This window comes from Schistocerca gregaria, chromosome 7 (assembly GCF_023897955.1).
Source record: "Schistocerca gregaria isolate iqSchGreg1 chromosome 7, iqSchGreg1.2, whole genome shotgun sequence".
In the NCBI taxonomy this organism is placed as follows: Eukaryota; Metazoa; Arthropoda; class Insecta; order Orthoptera; family Acrididae; genus Schistocerca; species Schistocerca gregaria.
In genome coordinates, this window is record NC_064926.1 from 334,776,186 (window position 1) to 334,791,937 (window position 15,752).

Consider the following 15,752-nt stretch of genomic DNA (forward strand, 5'->3'; position numbering starts at 1 on the left):
ACGTGACAGAAGTACAACACTTCCGCAAATTGCTGTAGATTTCAATGCTGGACCATCAACAAGTGTTAGTGTGCGAATCATTCAACGAAACATTATCGATATGAGCTTTCGGAGCCGAAGGCCCACTCGTGTACCATTGATGACTGCATGATACAAAGCTTTACGTTTCGCCCGGGCCCGTCAAAACCGACACTGGACTGTTGATGACTGGAAACATGTTGCTTGATCGAACGAGTCTCGTTTCAGATTGTACCGATCGGATAGACGTGTAGGGTTATGGAGACAGCCTAATAAATCCATGGACCCTGCATGTCAGCAAGGGACTCTTCGAGGTGGTGGCGGCTCTGTAATGGTGTCGGGAGTGTGCAGATGGAGTGATATGGGACCCCTGTTACGTCTAGATACGAATCTGACCGGTGACGTACGTAGGCATCCTGTCTGATCACAGCAGTCATTCATGTCCATTGTGCATTCCCACGCACCTGGGCAATTTCAGCAGGAAAATAAGATACTCCACACGTCCATAATTTCTACAGAGTGCTTTCAGGAACACTCCCCTAGGTTTAAACGCTTCCGCTGGCCACCAGACTCCCCAGACACGGACATTGTTGAGCATATATGGGATACCTTGCAAAGTGCTGTTAGGAAGAGACCTACACCCATTGCAATCTTACGGATTTTATCTGAGACGGGTTCGAAACCTGGTTAGTGAGCATTTCTATCAATTTAAAAAATCGATTGGTTGTATATTATACCTGCATAAATCGCAAATTTCATTCATACATACCGTTCGTCATCCACAATGGATATAAAGAAAATTAGGATTCACTAATGGTTTGGTGGACGCATCGGATTCCTATCGGATCCAGTTTAATAATGAAGGTGATGTTAGTTAAGACAGCGTGCTCACTGTGTGCTTAGCAGAGCCATAGTGGCAATGATTGAGCACTTTCAACGAACCGACTCAATGACAAAGGCCAATACTGGATCATTCACCGTAGTCGATATCTTTAACGCTTACCTCGCAGCCCTGATTCACGTTGCAAACATCTCCAAAGATTTTCACGCAGTGAGGGCACGTGACAGACTGTTTGTTGTTCATTGGTGTCCCTGGCTGCAGCGCTTAGCTACTATCCTCTAGGGTAGGCCGAGATACTAGAGCCAGGTGCCCCCGTCCCGTCTGCTTCCCTCTCATGTCATCAACAGAGGTATCGTGTTCAACCATCAACAAATTTTGTATAAACACGTACAATTTCAACATCATCAAGAACTTCATGAAAAAGGAAACACATCACAAACAAGAAATTCATCACTTGAAAGGAGAAAAACCTAGCTTCATAAGTGCTTTCGCCTCCGAGAAACGACAAAAGAATTATCAAAAGGGAAAAGTGAACAACAAAAACAACAAATTAAAAAGATATATTCCAAACAGAAAACTGGTCACTAATCTTCAATGGCATCATACTAATAGAACTTCTTGTTTATAACTACACACCATTACAACCATAGCATAAGACCGAGAAGTTAAAAACCAGATTAAGGCAAAGTTTAGAACCTTTTCCGATCAAGACATGAAACCCCAACTTTGGAAACCATCGTGATCATGAAACATTTTAGAGACACAGTATCTACTGTAATGCATAACTCTATTCCAAACTTACAAGGAGTGTAGCACATTCCAGATACCACTTCCTCGGTTAACTGTGAACTATGCTTACCACATCGGTAGATCTTTATTGCATGGCTAGTTCAAACTCAAATTCAACGCCTAACAGACAACTATTAGCAGGCAGAAGTGACTAATGTTATTATCCAAAAAGTTTAGTTCTTCTACTATTTACGATGATAATAAACAGCCCACAGTTTCACACGCATTACAAACCTATCAGCTAACATGAGTTAATTTGATTTTCACAACTAGTTAGCAAATGATGCCTCCTGCAAACAACGCTAAAACAGTCCAGACCTTCACTAGTGAACTCGTCGCTATAGCACGCTACAGTTCCTCACAGAATGTCTCATATACTACTACCTTTAACACAGAGCATAGGAACATCAACGACTAATCCCACATCATCTACATTCAAGCTTTTCCTTCTCATGACCCGGTGGATTAGTGGGCACAACAGCACACACAAGCTCTGTTCCGTCCGACCAGCTAAGGACTGCGCGTCCAACGCTAAGGCGCCAACATCCAGCATTTCCCGGTCGCCCAACCCTCATTGCCTCCTTGAGATTCGTTGATAAAGAACCTGCGATACCTCGAGTCCAGGAGACGAAAGTATTGGTACATGGCACATAGCATCTGGTTTAATTCCAGTGAGATGGGCTCCTAATTCTTTACCCGTTTGTCAATCGCTTAACAACACCGTTTACTGGGGTGATACACCTGCTTACGTTAAAGAGTCTCCAATAACGTGGCAACAATTTCATCCTACTCTTTTCAGAGTTCTTACACCCTGAAAGTTTCTAATGTAACCCTTATCCTCATTTTCCCATTTTCCTCATTTCTGCTATGTCCTATAGATTAAGTATTCCCTGTGCACAAGACCTTTCGTTCCTAAATCTTACTTAATACTCTTCTAATTGTGGGTCCAGTATTCCTTCAACGCTGTTTAAAAATGTCATGGACAAGAGCTTATATGTGACTGGTAAGAGGCAGATCCCTCTGTTATTGCCACTATCAATTTTATTTTCTTTTTTGTGCGGTGACTATATTAATGCCGATGTCCATTCTGATGGCAAATTGTTTACTGTCCAAATTTCATTAATGATTTCTGTTAGACAGAGAACAATCTTGTCACTACAGTGTTTCCACAGTTCAGTAACTATGTTGTCTTCTCCTTCTCTTTTGTTATTTTTAAGTTGTTATATAATTTCTTTGTTTACCTCTGTTGCTCATGGCTCTGAGTCTGGTTGTATTTGGACTACATTATAAAAATGAAATCCTTCTTTTGGTGTATCGTAATTGTGTTGTTCATTGAGCAGTCCGCAACTATTCTGCAGTTCCCTGTGTTATTATATACATAGTGTTTTTGGGTCTATAAACTGTAAAATTGGTAGCGCACACTTCTTTAAACTATTTTTTTTAATTTTAATGTTTTATAAAAGCTCCTTGTGTTATTTTGCTTGAAGTGTGTCTAAATTGACATTAGCTAATGTTTTATATGTCGTACTCTGATGTTTCTGAAACCTTTTGATGCATTTTTCGTTGTTTCTATAAAACTGATGCTGTTCTTTTCTTTTTCGTTTGCTTGCCAGATGTTCCAGTCTCGATATCTGTTTATAATTAACTTATCACAAGTATGTTTCCATTTCTTTTTAAGAGTTGCTCCCAACATTTAGATATTCTTTTCTCCGACTATATTTAGTAATCATTTCCTCTAGATAACGACTGTACGTCGAACTTTAAATCTGTTTTCTAAATATTGGTCTAACTTTGAATTTAATGATAGATAGGTGATGGTCTGAATCCAAACCGACGCTCTCGTTAAGTTTTACATAGAGTTTCTCCACTGCAGAGTGTATACTTACAGCAACGGTATCGACTCATCACAAATCAGGTTTGGTGACACCCATGTAGTTTGTTTTTTGAGAAGTTTTATGAAGAAAATAGTTTTCAGTAATATTATGTGGTGCCTAGATAGGCTGAAGAGTCTTTCTCTGTCTGCATTGGTTCTTTTATATGCAGGAAATTTTCCTGCTCTCCTTCTGTGCTGAGGTTCTTTGCCAGTTTGTGTATTCTCCAAGTAGTAATACTGTCTAGACCCTAGTGCCAGGGGGTGTATGACGAGAGGAACCACGTTCAAAAACTATTCTTGCATTGAAAAAACCGTCGCAGAACAAGCGTTACTCCCGCCGCTCTCCCTTATCCTCGAGAGTATTTAGATCTTGAATTACTAGCACACTAATCGGCCTGAAGTAACAAGAATTTTCAAAAATTAAACTACTCCTCTTAAAGTGAGAGTCATATTCTATAAATATTAAAAGTGTTTATTTATAAAGTCTTAATTGCTGTGTGATGGACTGTGATGTGTGTGTCTGGTTGTGGCAAGAACTAAATCAAATATTGCTGTTTGCTGAGTGGTGAATCCCGCTGAAGCATTCTATCTCATATGATTTTGGAATCAATTTGCCTAAAGTAAACGACTGAAACAAATTATCAGTGCAGTTACATGACTATCTCATTAAAAAGAAAATAAAGAGATAAGTCTAATTACAATTATAACAATCTACATCTGTTAATAAGTTATTACTCCTTTTTTTTGGGGGGGGGCAAATATTGCACTGACATATCCTTTCTTTTTGAGGGGAGTGGATGGGATTGAATATAATCTTCTTTTACAATTACCTTTAGACGTTCACACTGTCTTAGAAGTCTTTGTTTCTTTCACTATATTTTAAATAAATCATTTAAGTTCTCGTAAACATCATAAAACATTCGGTTATCAAGATTTGCTCTTTCAGAACGCTTGGGATGGTGCCTAGGAAGCCCAGGTGAGAAAACTGGGAGAAACCACTTGGTGTGATAAGTTGTAAAATTTTGTAAAATTTTACACTGAAAAATTTATTTCCATGAGAACTTGCACTAACGTGTAAGAAGGAAGATCCTAATGTTAACGATTGCTGTTGCCTGATTTTCTCATTAAATTACATTTTATTAAAATCACGACAGATGTCGAAAAGGCTTCTGTTGGTTGAAGCGACCATGAAATTCGATTAAGAGAAAGGATGTATTAACACACTGGATACACACAGAAAAGTTACACCATCACCGTACACGCACAGTGATGGTAAAGAAATTCGTACCGACTGACCTCTTGACAATAGTAAATAAAAAAAAGCCATAGTACAGGCCGTAATTTGTGATGCAAAAATATTCGTAAGTGGAAACGAAAGAAAAGGGTTCAAATGACTGCATAATTTAACAAATGTAGCAAGCACACTAATTATCATTAACGGTTTTAGGTAGAGTGAGTAACAAAAATATGTTCGAGAAGGACTGAGATAAGTGTAGTAGAACAAGTGAAATAATGAACAGCAAACGCTGAGGACCTCACTTATCCTTAGTCACAAGCGGTTCACACGTTAAAAGTAAGTTTCAGGAAACAGAAAATTCAAGATTAATTTCACACTGGGAAGCAATTTAAACACAGGTTATTCAGTGCAACGGAAGATTACGATTGGAAACAGGAAAAATTGAGATGAATGTTCATTGAACGAAATACGAAAACATGAGACCAATAGAACAAAGCAAACGGATAAATACTGAACTATGAACAAGCTCACGAGGATACAATCACTCATGCATTCACACGAAAGAATGAGATCTTCTATCACAAATTAAACACCTCGAGCTAAGTAGTCCACACTTTCACATCTCATAGTTCTAGTGGAACAAAGGAAATCCCTGAATAAATCAATAGATGATGAAAATTCTACCATACCCGACTCTAAATAAATCAAGGAATTTGATTCCGAAAATACAGCTGAAAAGAATACTACTAAATACTTCAGTTAGGCTGAAGACTTACACACCGTCATTACGGCTGCAAGTAACCAAGCTCGGCGTCGACGATATTTCCTCACCAAATCCTGCAACAGACTGCCCGTACACACACGCTGACTAAGATTAACGGAAATGACGTAACGGGTCCCTTCCACCACCAACTTAACAACAGTCGACTGAAGCTACTCAGTCTTTGTCATATTGTCACCACTGTAGGTGAAAAATGCTATATTCATAACCACATTGGACTACAAAGCAGACACGCACTTCCACTGACTCTTTCATACAAGAGGGGAGGGAAAGGAAGGAACATAGGAATGCAAGATACAAGCAGTATGAAATTGAGGTATGAGTTACAACACATGCAGTTTGCATCATAATGTTAACTATGGTTGAACTAATACAATTCACTGCTTAGTCTCCTCCTGGGTTACGTTAAGAAACGCACCGAAAAACAGAGGTACCAATATGAGACCAAGAAACAACGTAAACCAAGCACAAGAGCATGAAACGGAGTCTTACACAGAGTTTTCAATATTGCATGCTAAGTCAGTATATGCAACAAGGAGAGGTGGTCTGACTTGTGGTGAGGAACCTGGCAAACGCCGATTGGTTCGTTTTAAAATGGGATGGAATACGGGGATGAGTCCCTAGCATTAACTGTGTAATCAGTTTGCTGTTTATATTCTCAACAGTTGAATGACGTCTATTTTTTTCTTTGTCACTAAGGAGTGGTGTTAAAATACTTAAATTGAACGGTGATGAACGTTTGCTACGCTCTATTGTACGAAAGTATCAAACCATCTATACTTTGATGACATGCAAGGTAATTTGTTTACTTGAGACAACTAAATATTTCGACAACGAAGCATCGTACGAAAAAAATGGTCTAGGTAAAAAGTTAATATCTGTAAAGGAGATATCTGTCTGTGCTTCAACAAGTCACCTCCTATCCACCTCTCCGGCACGTTCGGGGTCAGGTTTGTATTTTCGAATAGAGACCCTATTGCATATTCGGATTCTACGCCAAAAAGTACTTACAGTTCTTTCAAACCATTGTTTTGCAAATAACAACTGACGAATTTGATTGTGCATTTCATTTACGGTGTCACTCTAAATCATTGTGTTCTAAGTGTTGATACTTTTGTTCGACACTTACTTTAGTGCTGTAAATTTGATTGTAAAGTACAGTAAGATTATCCATTTCAGTGTCTGGTTAAAAATTACGTTTAGCGCGATCCAGGAACAACGACGTAGATATAATAGTTTTCTGTTCCCATCGGGAATCCCCTTGCCTCTCACCATTGGGTCGCGTGATTTCGGTGAGTCCCGTTACCTAAAACCATTGGGGGTGCTTTATTTTGCTGAGTATCTATGGCACGTGCGCCTGTCCCTACCACATTACAGACATTACATCTTCTTACAATGGTTGTGCTTTGTATTCCTACTGTAGCCGAGTAGCGGCTATCATGAGAGTTACAGCGGTTGGGTTGAAATACACTTTGGAACCAGTCATCCTGACGGCGGGGTTCGAGGACAGCTAACAAAATCAAGCATGAAATAGTCTGGGGACTCTCCACAACCAACTACGTAAGGAACAGAGAACTATGCTACCATACAAGTACTTTAACTGCCAGAAACGTCAGTGTCCAGTCATATTATTTCTACTGTACAGTCACATTTGCAGCAGTCAAAAACGATTGAATACCAGTATCAACCCCTACAGTACAAAGGTTTTCATTTACTTCCTAAATAAAATATAGAATCAAATACGTCGGTTCTTAATTGCAAAAACAGGCACACTTGATATTTTTCAAATTACTTCTCCATCTTCCAGAAATGAGAAACAATGGTTTGAGTAGATCGGACGTATTTCTGGTGCAGAATCCAGATGTACAATATAAAAGGGGGTTCCCATTTGAAAATGCAAAATTGACCCCGCCAACACTGGATGTGTGATTTGGAAGTGGTCAGTTGTAGTACGGACAGATGTCTCCTTTACGAACGTTAACCTTCTACCCGGAATATTTTGCGTCGTTTTCTGGAAAGTTTGTCTCAAGTTAAAACAAACACCCAATATAACAAGGACAGATGAGTCGCTGCTCTGACGTAGAAAAGAAGAGATGGGGAACTTAGTTCTTTCTTTTCTCGGTGTTAAAGTCTTGTGGAGAACTTGTTACTCGGAATTAAATTTTTTGTCAAGTTGTAGTGTTACCATTTCACCATCGTCAGAGCCTTAGTTAAAAAGTAACATGTTCAAGCTGTGGGACAATGTAGAAATGAAATGGAGGCACTAAGGTAGTGACGGAGCTCAGACTGTCAAGGACAGTTCGAGTATGTACCGGCCATCAAGAAATTCCACGTTCCTCTTAATGTCTTATGGGTTATTCGTCTTAGGCTCCATTCAAGGAATAGGTCATTGATCTCGTTTCTTTTTTTGTTCTACTATACTTCAGTAGTAGTTTCAGTGTTTATTCATTTGCACTTGTAGTTATTTGTACAAAGTACTCAGACTGTGTTTATGTGCATGTATCACAATAACTTTTATTGGTTCTCTATCGTGTTTAAATATCGTTACTATGTTTTCTCGATTTCATTTTTCTTTCGTGTAGCAGCTACGTCATTAGCGTCTTTCTTTTCGATCTCATTTTGCACTGTATTGTCATCCGCAGTGCCTGTTGACCTCCGTAACGATTTGTTATTCTCTGTTAAAAGTATTGTGTTAGTTGTTGCTTCTTGGGGTAATGATCACTTTCTAAGATGCTATATAAATTATTTTGGCATTTCGGATTCCTTGGCCTTTGCTGTATCGACAGCCAATATATGCTTACGACCACGTCTGATGTATTGTGTACTTTTGCTTTTCTCCTTTAGGAAACAATCAGCCTTATGGCCAGGATATTCAGTAGGTGGTTTAACACTACCACAAGAGCAATACTTGATAATGTTACTCCTACGACAGGAATTTAATATGACTCTGACTGTGTATTTAATTGTTAAGTTATAGTACTATTTTTCGTTAAGCGAATGAATACAGTTTTAATAGGAAAAGTGGATAAACTAGTAGAAAAACTACCAGGGTTATTGTAGGTTTTAAGTACACTGTATATTATTTAAATGGAAGAACGGTTGCCAGCCTAGTAGGTGTAAGTGTTCACTAAACTCTGATTTCACAAATATAACACGAAACAGCAGCGCCGTCTATTAGCTCTTGGAACAGCACTTTACCGTTAGCAATCAACTGCCTCTCACTAACAATATGCATTGCCCTTTGACAATACAAGAGATAGTATTACAACTAATCTGAGCGTTAGCTTTTACTCATCATTTACGGAGAAATACTAACAGAGATAATCTTTAAATGATTACGTTGACTGATCTGATTGTTGTATGTTTTATGTGGTAGCATTCACTTCTTTGCATTGAGCAGATGAAAAATGAAATTTGGAGACCCTGAATATGTTGTGATCTGAACAGCTACAGCCAGTTAATCTTTAAATAACGTAAAAATTATTAAACCTACACTCCGCCGGCCGTTGTGGCCACGTGGTACTAAGCGCTTCAGTCCGGAACCGCGCGACTGCGACTACGCTCGCAGGTTCAAATCCGGCCTCGGGCATGGATGTTTGAAATGTCTTTAGGTTAGTTAGGTTTAAGTAGTTCCAAGGTCTCGGGGACTGATGAACTCAGATGTTAAGTACCACAGTGCTCAGAGGCACGGTTTTTTTTTTTTTTTTTTTTTTTTTTTTTTTTTTTTTTTTTTTTTTTTTTTGTAGGGCCACCCTCCACCGATCTGCTGTCATCGACTTCTCTGACTTAAGATACTCATCATATTTTTATCCACTATATATACCCGACTTTTCGTTATATCTTACCTCAGATGGAGGAGACACAAACATCTTCAATGTAACGGCGACTAAATATCGAGTTTTAATACTAATAATAAATGTTAACTTTTTGCTCTGTCGATCACCCTTCGTTTGTTGATGCGTTACCGAAGACAAGGTAGTTGGATTGTTACTTGTTATTTACTAATACAAACGCTTTAATGGAAATTAGTTTTTCATTAACAACATTCAATAACAATTAAATGATCATGAATGATTGTGTTTTGTATATGGGGAAGAGGAAGGTTGGTCCTACAATTACTCTCAGCGATTACGGTAACTTGTTTTTATAGTCCGTCACTCAAAGATATTATAGCAAGAACTATACTTCGATACAATCATTGAAACTTCGTACACTTTTATTTCCACAAAGCTAAGTGTTCAGTTACGCTCTTATATGCAGTTTAAAGTCCCTTAGTATAGTCCACAGATCCTATTATCGGTTATTCGGCATGTAATAGAATTTAACACTGAACGATACTTTTTCTCGCGAAAACAATTCCTCAGGTATTCTTACTCCGTGACCTTAGGGCAAAAGTCTGTCCCTTATAAATTAACTATAATCAGTTTTCTTGCAGTTTAACAAAAGTGCCCTGATCCCTTCTGTAGCATATCACACAGAAATGCCACCTATATCACACGCCGCAGCTACGTAGACCCAGAGCGCGGTAAACAAGAAAACTAACAATACCCGCGTATGGTTGTTATAGTAAAATTCACAAACCAAAGTAGCGACGTTAAGCCCTGCTTGATTTCCCTGAAGAGCTACTTTGCTGGGGGCGTTATTCTGATGAAAGATTATATATCGATAATTTTAATTAAAACCTTTTCAATGGTGTTAGTTATACTACTGGCCATTAAAATTGCTACACCAAGAAGAAATGCAGATGATATACAGGTATTCATTGGACAAATATATTATACTAGAACTGACATGCGATTACATTTTCACGCAGTTTGGGTGCATAGATCCTGAGAAATCAGTACCCAGAAAACCACCTTTGGCCGTAATAACGGCCTTGATACGCCTGGGCATTGAGTCAAACAGAGCTTTGATGGCGTGTACAGGTACAGCTGCCCATGCAGCTTCAACACGATACCACAGTTCTTCAATAGTAGTGACTTCCGTATTGTGACGAGCCAGTTGCTCGGCCACTACTAACCAGTCGTTTTCAATTGGTGAGAGATATGGAGAAAGTGCTGACCAGAGCAGCATTTTCTGTATCCAGAAAGGCCCGTACAGGACCTGCAACATTATCCTGCTGAAATGTAGAGTTACGCAGGGATCGAATGAAGGGTAGAGCCATGGGTCGTAACAAATCTGAAATGTCACATCCACTGATCAAAGTGCCGTCAATGCGAACAAGAGGTGACCGAGACGTGTAACCAATGGCACACCATACCATCAAGCCGGGTGATACGCCAGTATGGCGATGGCGAATACACGCTTCCAATGTGCGTTCACCGCGATGTCACCAAACACGGATGCGACCATCATGGCCGGCCGCGGTGGTCTCGCGGTTCTAGGCGTGCAGTCCGGAACCGTGCGACTGCTACGGTCGCAGGTTCCAATCCTGCCTCGGGCATGGATGTGTGTGATGTCCTTAGGTTAGTTAGGTTTAAGTAGTTCTAAGTTCTAGGGGACTAATGACCACAGCAGTTGAGTCCCATAGTGCTCAGAGCCATTTTTGATCATCATGATGCTGTAAACAAAACCTGGGTTTATCCGAAAAAATGACGTTTTGCCATTCTTGCACCCAGGTTCGTCCTTGAGTACACCATCGCAGGCGCTCCTGTCTGTAATACAGCGCCAAGGGTAGTCGCAGCCATGGTCTCCGAGCTGATAGTCCATGCTGCTGCAAACGTCGTCGAACTGTTCGTGCAGATGTTTGTTGTTTTGCAAACGTCCCCGTCTGTTGACTCAGGGATCGAGACGTGGCTGCACGATCCGTTACAGCCATGCGGATAAGATGCCTGTCATCTCGACTGCTAGTGATACGAGGCCGTTGGGATCCAGCACGGCGTTCCGTATTGCCCTCCTGGACCCACCGATTTCATATTCTGCTAACAGTCATTAGATCTCGACCAGCGTGAGCAGCAATGTCGCGACACGGTAAACCGCAATCGCGATAGGCTACAATCCGACCTATATCAAAGTCGGAAACGTGATGGTACGCATTTCTCCTCCTTACACGAGGCATCACAATAACGTTTGACCAGGCAACGCCGGTCAACTGCTGTTTGGGTATGAGAAATCGGTTGGAAACTTTCCTCATGTCAGCACGTTGTATGTGTCGCCACCGGCACCAACCTTGTGCGAATGCCCTGAAAAACTAATCATTTGCCTATCACAGCATCTTCTTTCTGTCGGTTAAATTTCGCTTTTGTAGCACGTCATCTTCGTGGTGTAGCAATTTTAATGGCCAGTGGTGTATTTCCGATATTATCGATCACCTCTCCCCTGAATGAGAACAAGCCCGATAATATTGTACTTAAACAAAAGAGCTTTTGTATAGCTCAACATTTAACATAGGGACTTAGAAAGTGTGCTGTCGGATGACTCAAGACCAAACAGTACACTTCTAGCACGGTACAACATGGGCTACTTTACAACACAAACCCTGTTACAGACCTGTGAAGCAGGTATTCATCAAGCTGGCCCTTAAACTGTAACGTGCAATAGACGTGTTGAATACAGATTTTAGTACGAATGGTTTTTAAAGAAGTAATTAGTTCTTTTCTGTTCGTCTACCCTTACGGAAACTTAAGCTTTTCACTTTCGAAAATTTACGTGGACTCTTTCAGAAGCAAAAGTAACTACGCACTTTAGGAATTTAGTACTTCACAAAGTTAAGAGTCCTGTTCAGGCAACAAAAACTTGGCGGTTCAATGAAACAGGACAGTCGGACATATTGAATCATTTGGGAAAGGATCCTCTCTAGGTAAATGACTAAGGAGTGGTTCCTAGGCTCTCAACAACTAGTTGAAATAAAAAAAACTAGTCTTTGCAAATAAAGCACGTAACTGGTCTACGTGAGTAAATACAGTTCTGAACTATTTTTAAACATGCAGTTGGTGGCGTTAGCAATCTTTTGTGGCTAAAGTAAAGGGCCGCGCAGGAAAAGCCGAGCGGTCTAGGGCGCTGCAGTCATGGTGGGTGCGGCTGGTCCCGGGGGAGGTTCGAGTCCTCCCTCGGGCATGGGTATGTGTGTTTGGCCTTAGGATAATTTAGGTTAAGTAAAGGCAACAGATGTATTCATGACACTTGAAGGGATAAAGTGGTCTGAAGATTATATTCTTGGTGTCATAATTGTGTGATTTAGGGTTAACCGATAAATGACATGACTAACTCTTGCACACCAGAGCCTTTATTTTTCCATTCTCGCTACCTTGCTTGCTTTCTTCGATATACAGGATGCGGACTGTTTGTATGCCTGCTACCGATTGACTGTACCATAAACACTCCTTGCAGTTCTTCTGTCACTTCCACCCTCTCCTTTCCCGACATGCCGATTTCGTTGCTGTTTAATATAATTACAGACCTACGTGCCTTACTCATGAACCAGTTCTACAAATCGATTTTAACGTGTCAGCATTTAAACACGACATAGAATTGAAAATATAATGCACAGATTAATTACAGTGAGAGGAAATGACAGGAAATATGATTAAATACTTACATAGATGCTTAACCATTTAACACAGAAACACAGATGCCGCGTTAAGCACAAGAATACAAAGAAATTTACGTAATATAAGTACAGTCGCTCATGGTAAAAAAAGTCGCAGTGGAAGAGGATCAAAGAACAATTCTGTCCCGCTAGAGAGACGGAGTGAACCAGTTTTAAGGCGTCACGAATACGTCTCTCGCCATATCCTGTTCTCTTAATTGCATTAAAAAACATTGCTCAGGAGTCACACATTTGCCGTCTTCGCTGACGTGAGTAGGATTTCAGAGATCCCTTGAGATATCGCAATTACAGTATACATATTTATCATCCCACAAGAAATTGTTACAGCTTCTGAGAAATTGCGGTGGCGTTTCTCATACGTTAATTATCGAAGTCCATTCGGCTTAAATTCGGACTCTTGAAGCCTGCCTCATCCATATAATAATTACAAGACTTTTTAATGATTTTCGCTAATAGGCCCTGTGCTGAGATCTGCTCAATCACAAACACGAGGCTGATTTGTTGAATTGCAGTTATTCCAGTCAAATAAAGCGTTAAACTGAACTTTATCACAAGTATTATATCGTGATCACTGCTTGGGCGCGTGGTCGAACGACTGAGAATTACGTTTCCTCACATCCCGTTGGCTGTCCAGAGCATTATTTTATTGAGAAAGTGACGCCTTTTTTTGGTCTCCGATTGGCTACGTTTACGCTTAGAAAACGGCCTCACACTTCTGTCTGATAGTGAGGTCATACATAGCACGGGAGTATATTTTATCCTCCTATAGCACGTTTTTGGTAGAGAGAAAATCGGAAGTTCACAGTTATTCAGAAACAAAGTACATCAATGTTTTATTAGCCAAACCAGTATTTGGATTCGGGAAAGTCAATTCTGGTTCATAAATTTGTAGTAAATAGGTTTTTTACTATCACAGTATACGGACAACTGATAGAAGTCTCTGAAATCAGTAAAATTACATAAAGGCTTAGCGTGCAGTAGCTTAGCAGTGTATGAGAAAGAGCAATTGCGTTTTTCAAGTTGGCAGCCTTGTTCCTCAAACATTGCGCGAAGTTTGAAAGAATAAATGAGTCAAGAAAATTGGAGAAAATTGGTAATATCCACAACAACCCGTGGCATTGATTTGGGAAGAAGCATTTGTTATTGATCTTGTACTTCTATATTCACACTGCCTTTCCTCTTGTGTGTAGGCACAGAGCTTTGTCTGCAAAGCGGCTGCGAGCACCGATGCATTTTCGACGGTGGCAAGTGTTAAATGAGAGCATAACCAAGAGTCCTAGCGTTTAAATATGGAAACGCCCGAGGAGGTGTCTGTCATCAAGCATCCTGTCTGAAGCCGTAGCTGTACCGTTAAGAAGTTAAGGACATATTGCAGCCTTCACTTGAAGGCCGCCGTCATGTTTACGAGATGCCTCGGCGTGGTGCCAGACATCGCACTTACGAACGACTTCCTCCTCAGCACTCAATCTCCTGCAACGCTGCGATTGCCGGGATTGTAACGGTGTCGACTAATAACTTCCTACAAACTAGTTTCCCATGTCTTTATTACAGCTCGTATATAGCCCCAGGGCATGCAACCACTTTTCCAGTTGATTAAGTCACTAACTCTTGTTACGTGCAATTTTTCTGCGTCATCCACCTGTTTTATTCACACTTGTTCCATACACATGATCGATTATCAGACTGGCTACGAATTCAACAGGAGTAATCGGAACGTCCGACAAGATTCCCCACAAAGTAGCGCAATAGTAACGTAGGAGACGGTGTAAATACAATGTGTCCAGCCTTTCAGCTTACCTGGGCCACATTGGAAGCAGACGAGTATTTCTGAGCCGCACGTAATCCACTTAAGGGGAGTTGGAACGCCCAACGCGACAATGCTGTTTAGGGAATTGGCTTCCCTGTAGTTCAGGAACCACTGTAGCCGATGACATGAAACTTATACAGGACATTAAAGTGTAATTTCTGAGTCTACTGACCTAAAATAACTTCATTTCAGCCTCTGCTTTCGGAAATACAATTTTTTAATCACACGATTAAAATTTAGTGAACTTTTTTCTACATTATCCAAAATAATTGTAATTTTACATAATATTATGTTCATCTTTAATTCAGTAGACTTAGGACATGTATGTTATTACTTCCTGAAAATTTGAATACTCTACTCCAAGTGGTTCCTGAGATTTGGGGAAAAATGCAACAGAAAATCTAATTTTTCAGGAAGGGTTTCTAGAGTTTCAAAAGACTGTAACTCACGTAATATATACTTTTTTTTAATTTTTAATCACTTAGAAGCATCCTGCGCCATCCTGTATATCATCCTCTTCATCTTTATCGAAGTTTCTTCTTCTTTTGTTCTTTCTGGACTCCTTGGCTGTATACTCTGCTTTATCAGTGGGAACCTTGCCCATTCCTTGAAGTTCTCTGATGCAGTTTGCCCCACGATTGATTCCAATACGCCGTAGCATTTTCAACCTACCACTGTTGCCATCATTAAAAGCCATAACAGCATCACTGACCGCCCACTTTAGTGTCTTCATTTCAACAAAAAGGTTTTTTGGTAAGCGAGTCCTTATAAGATTATTGAACGACTCATTAGGATTTTGAATCTGACCATGGAGACACTTCTTTAGTAATTCAGGTTTTTTCAGGTCTCTGTAAATA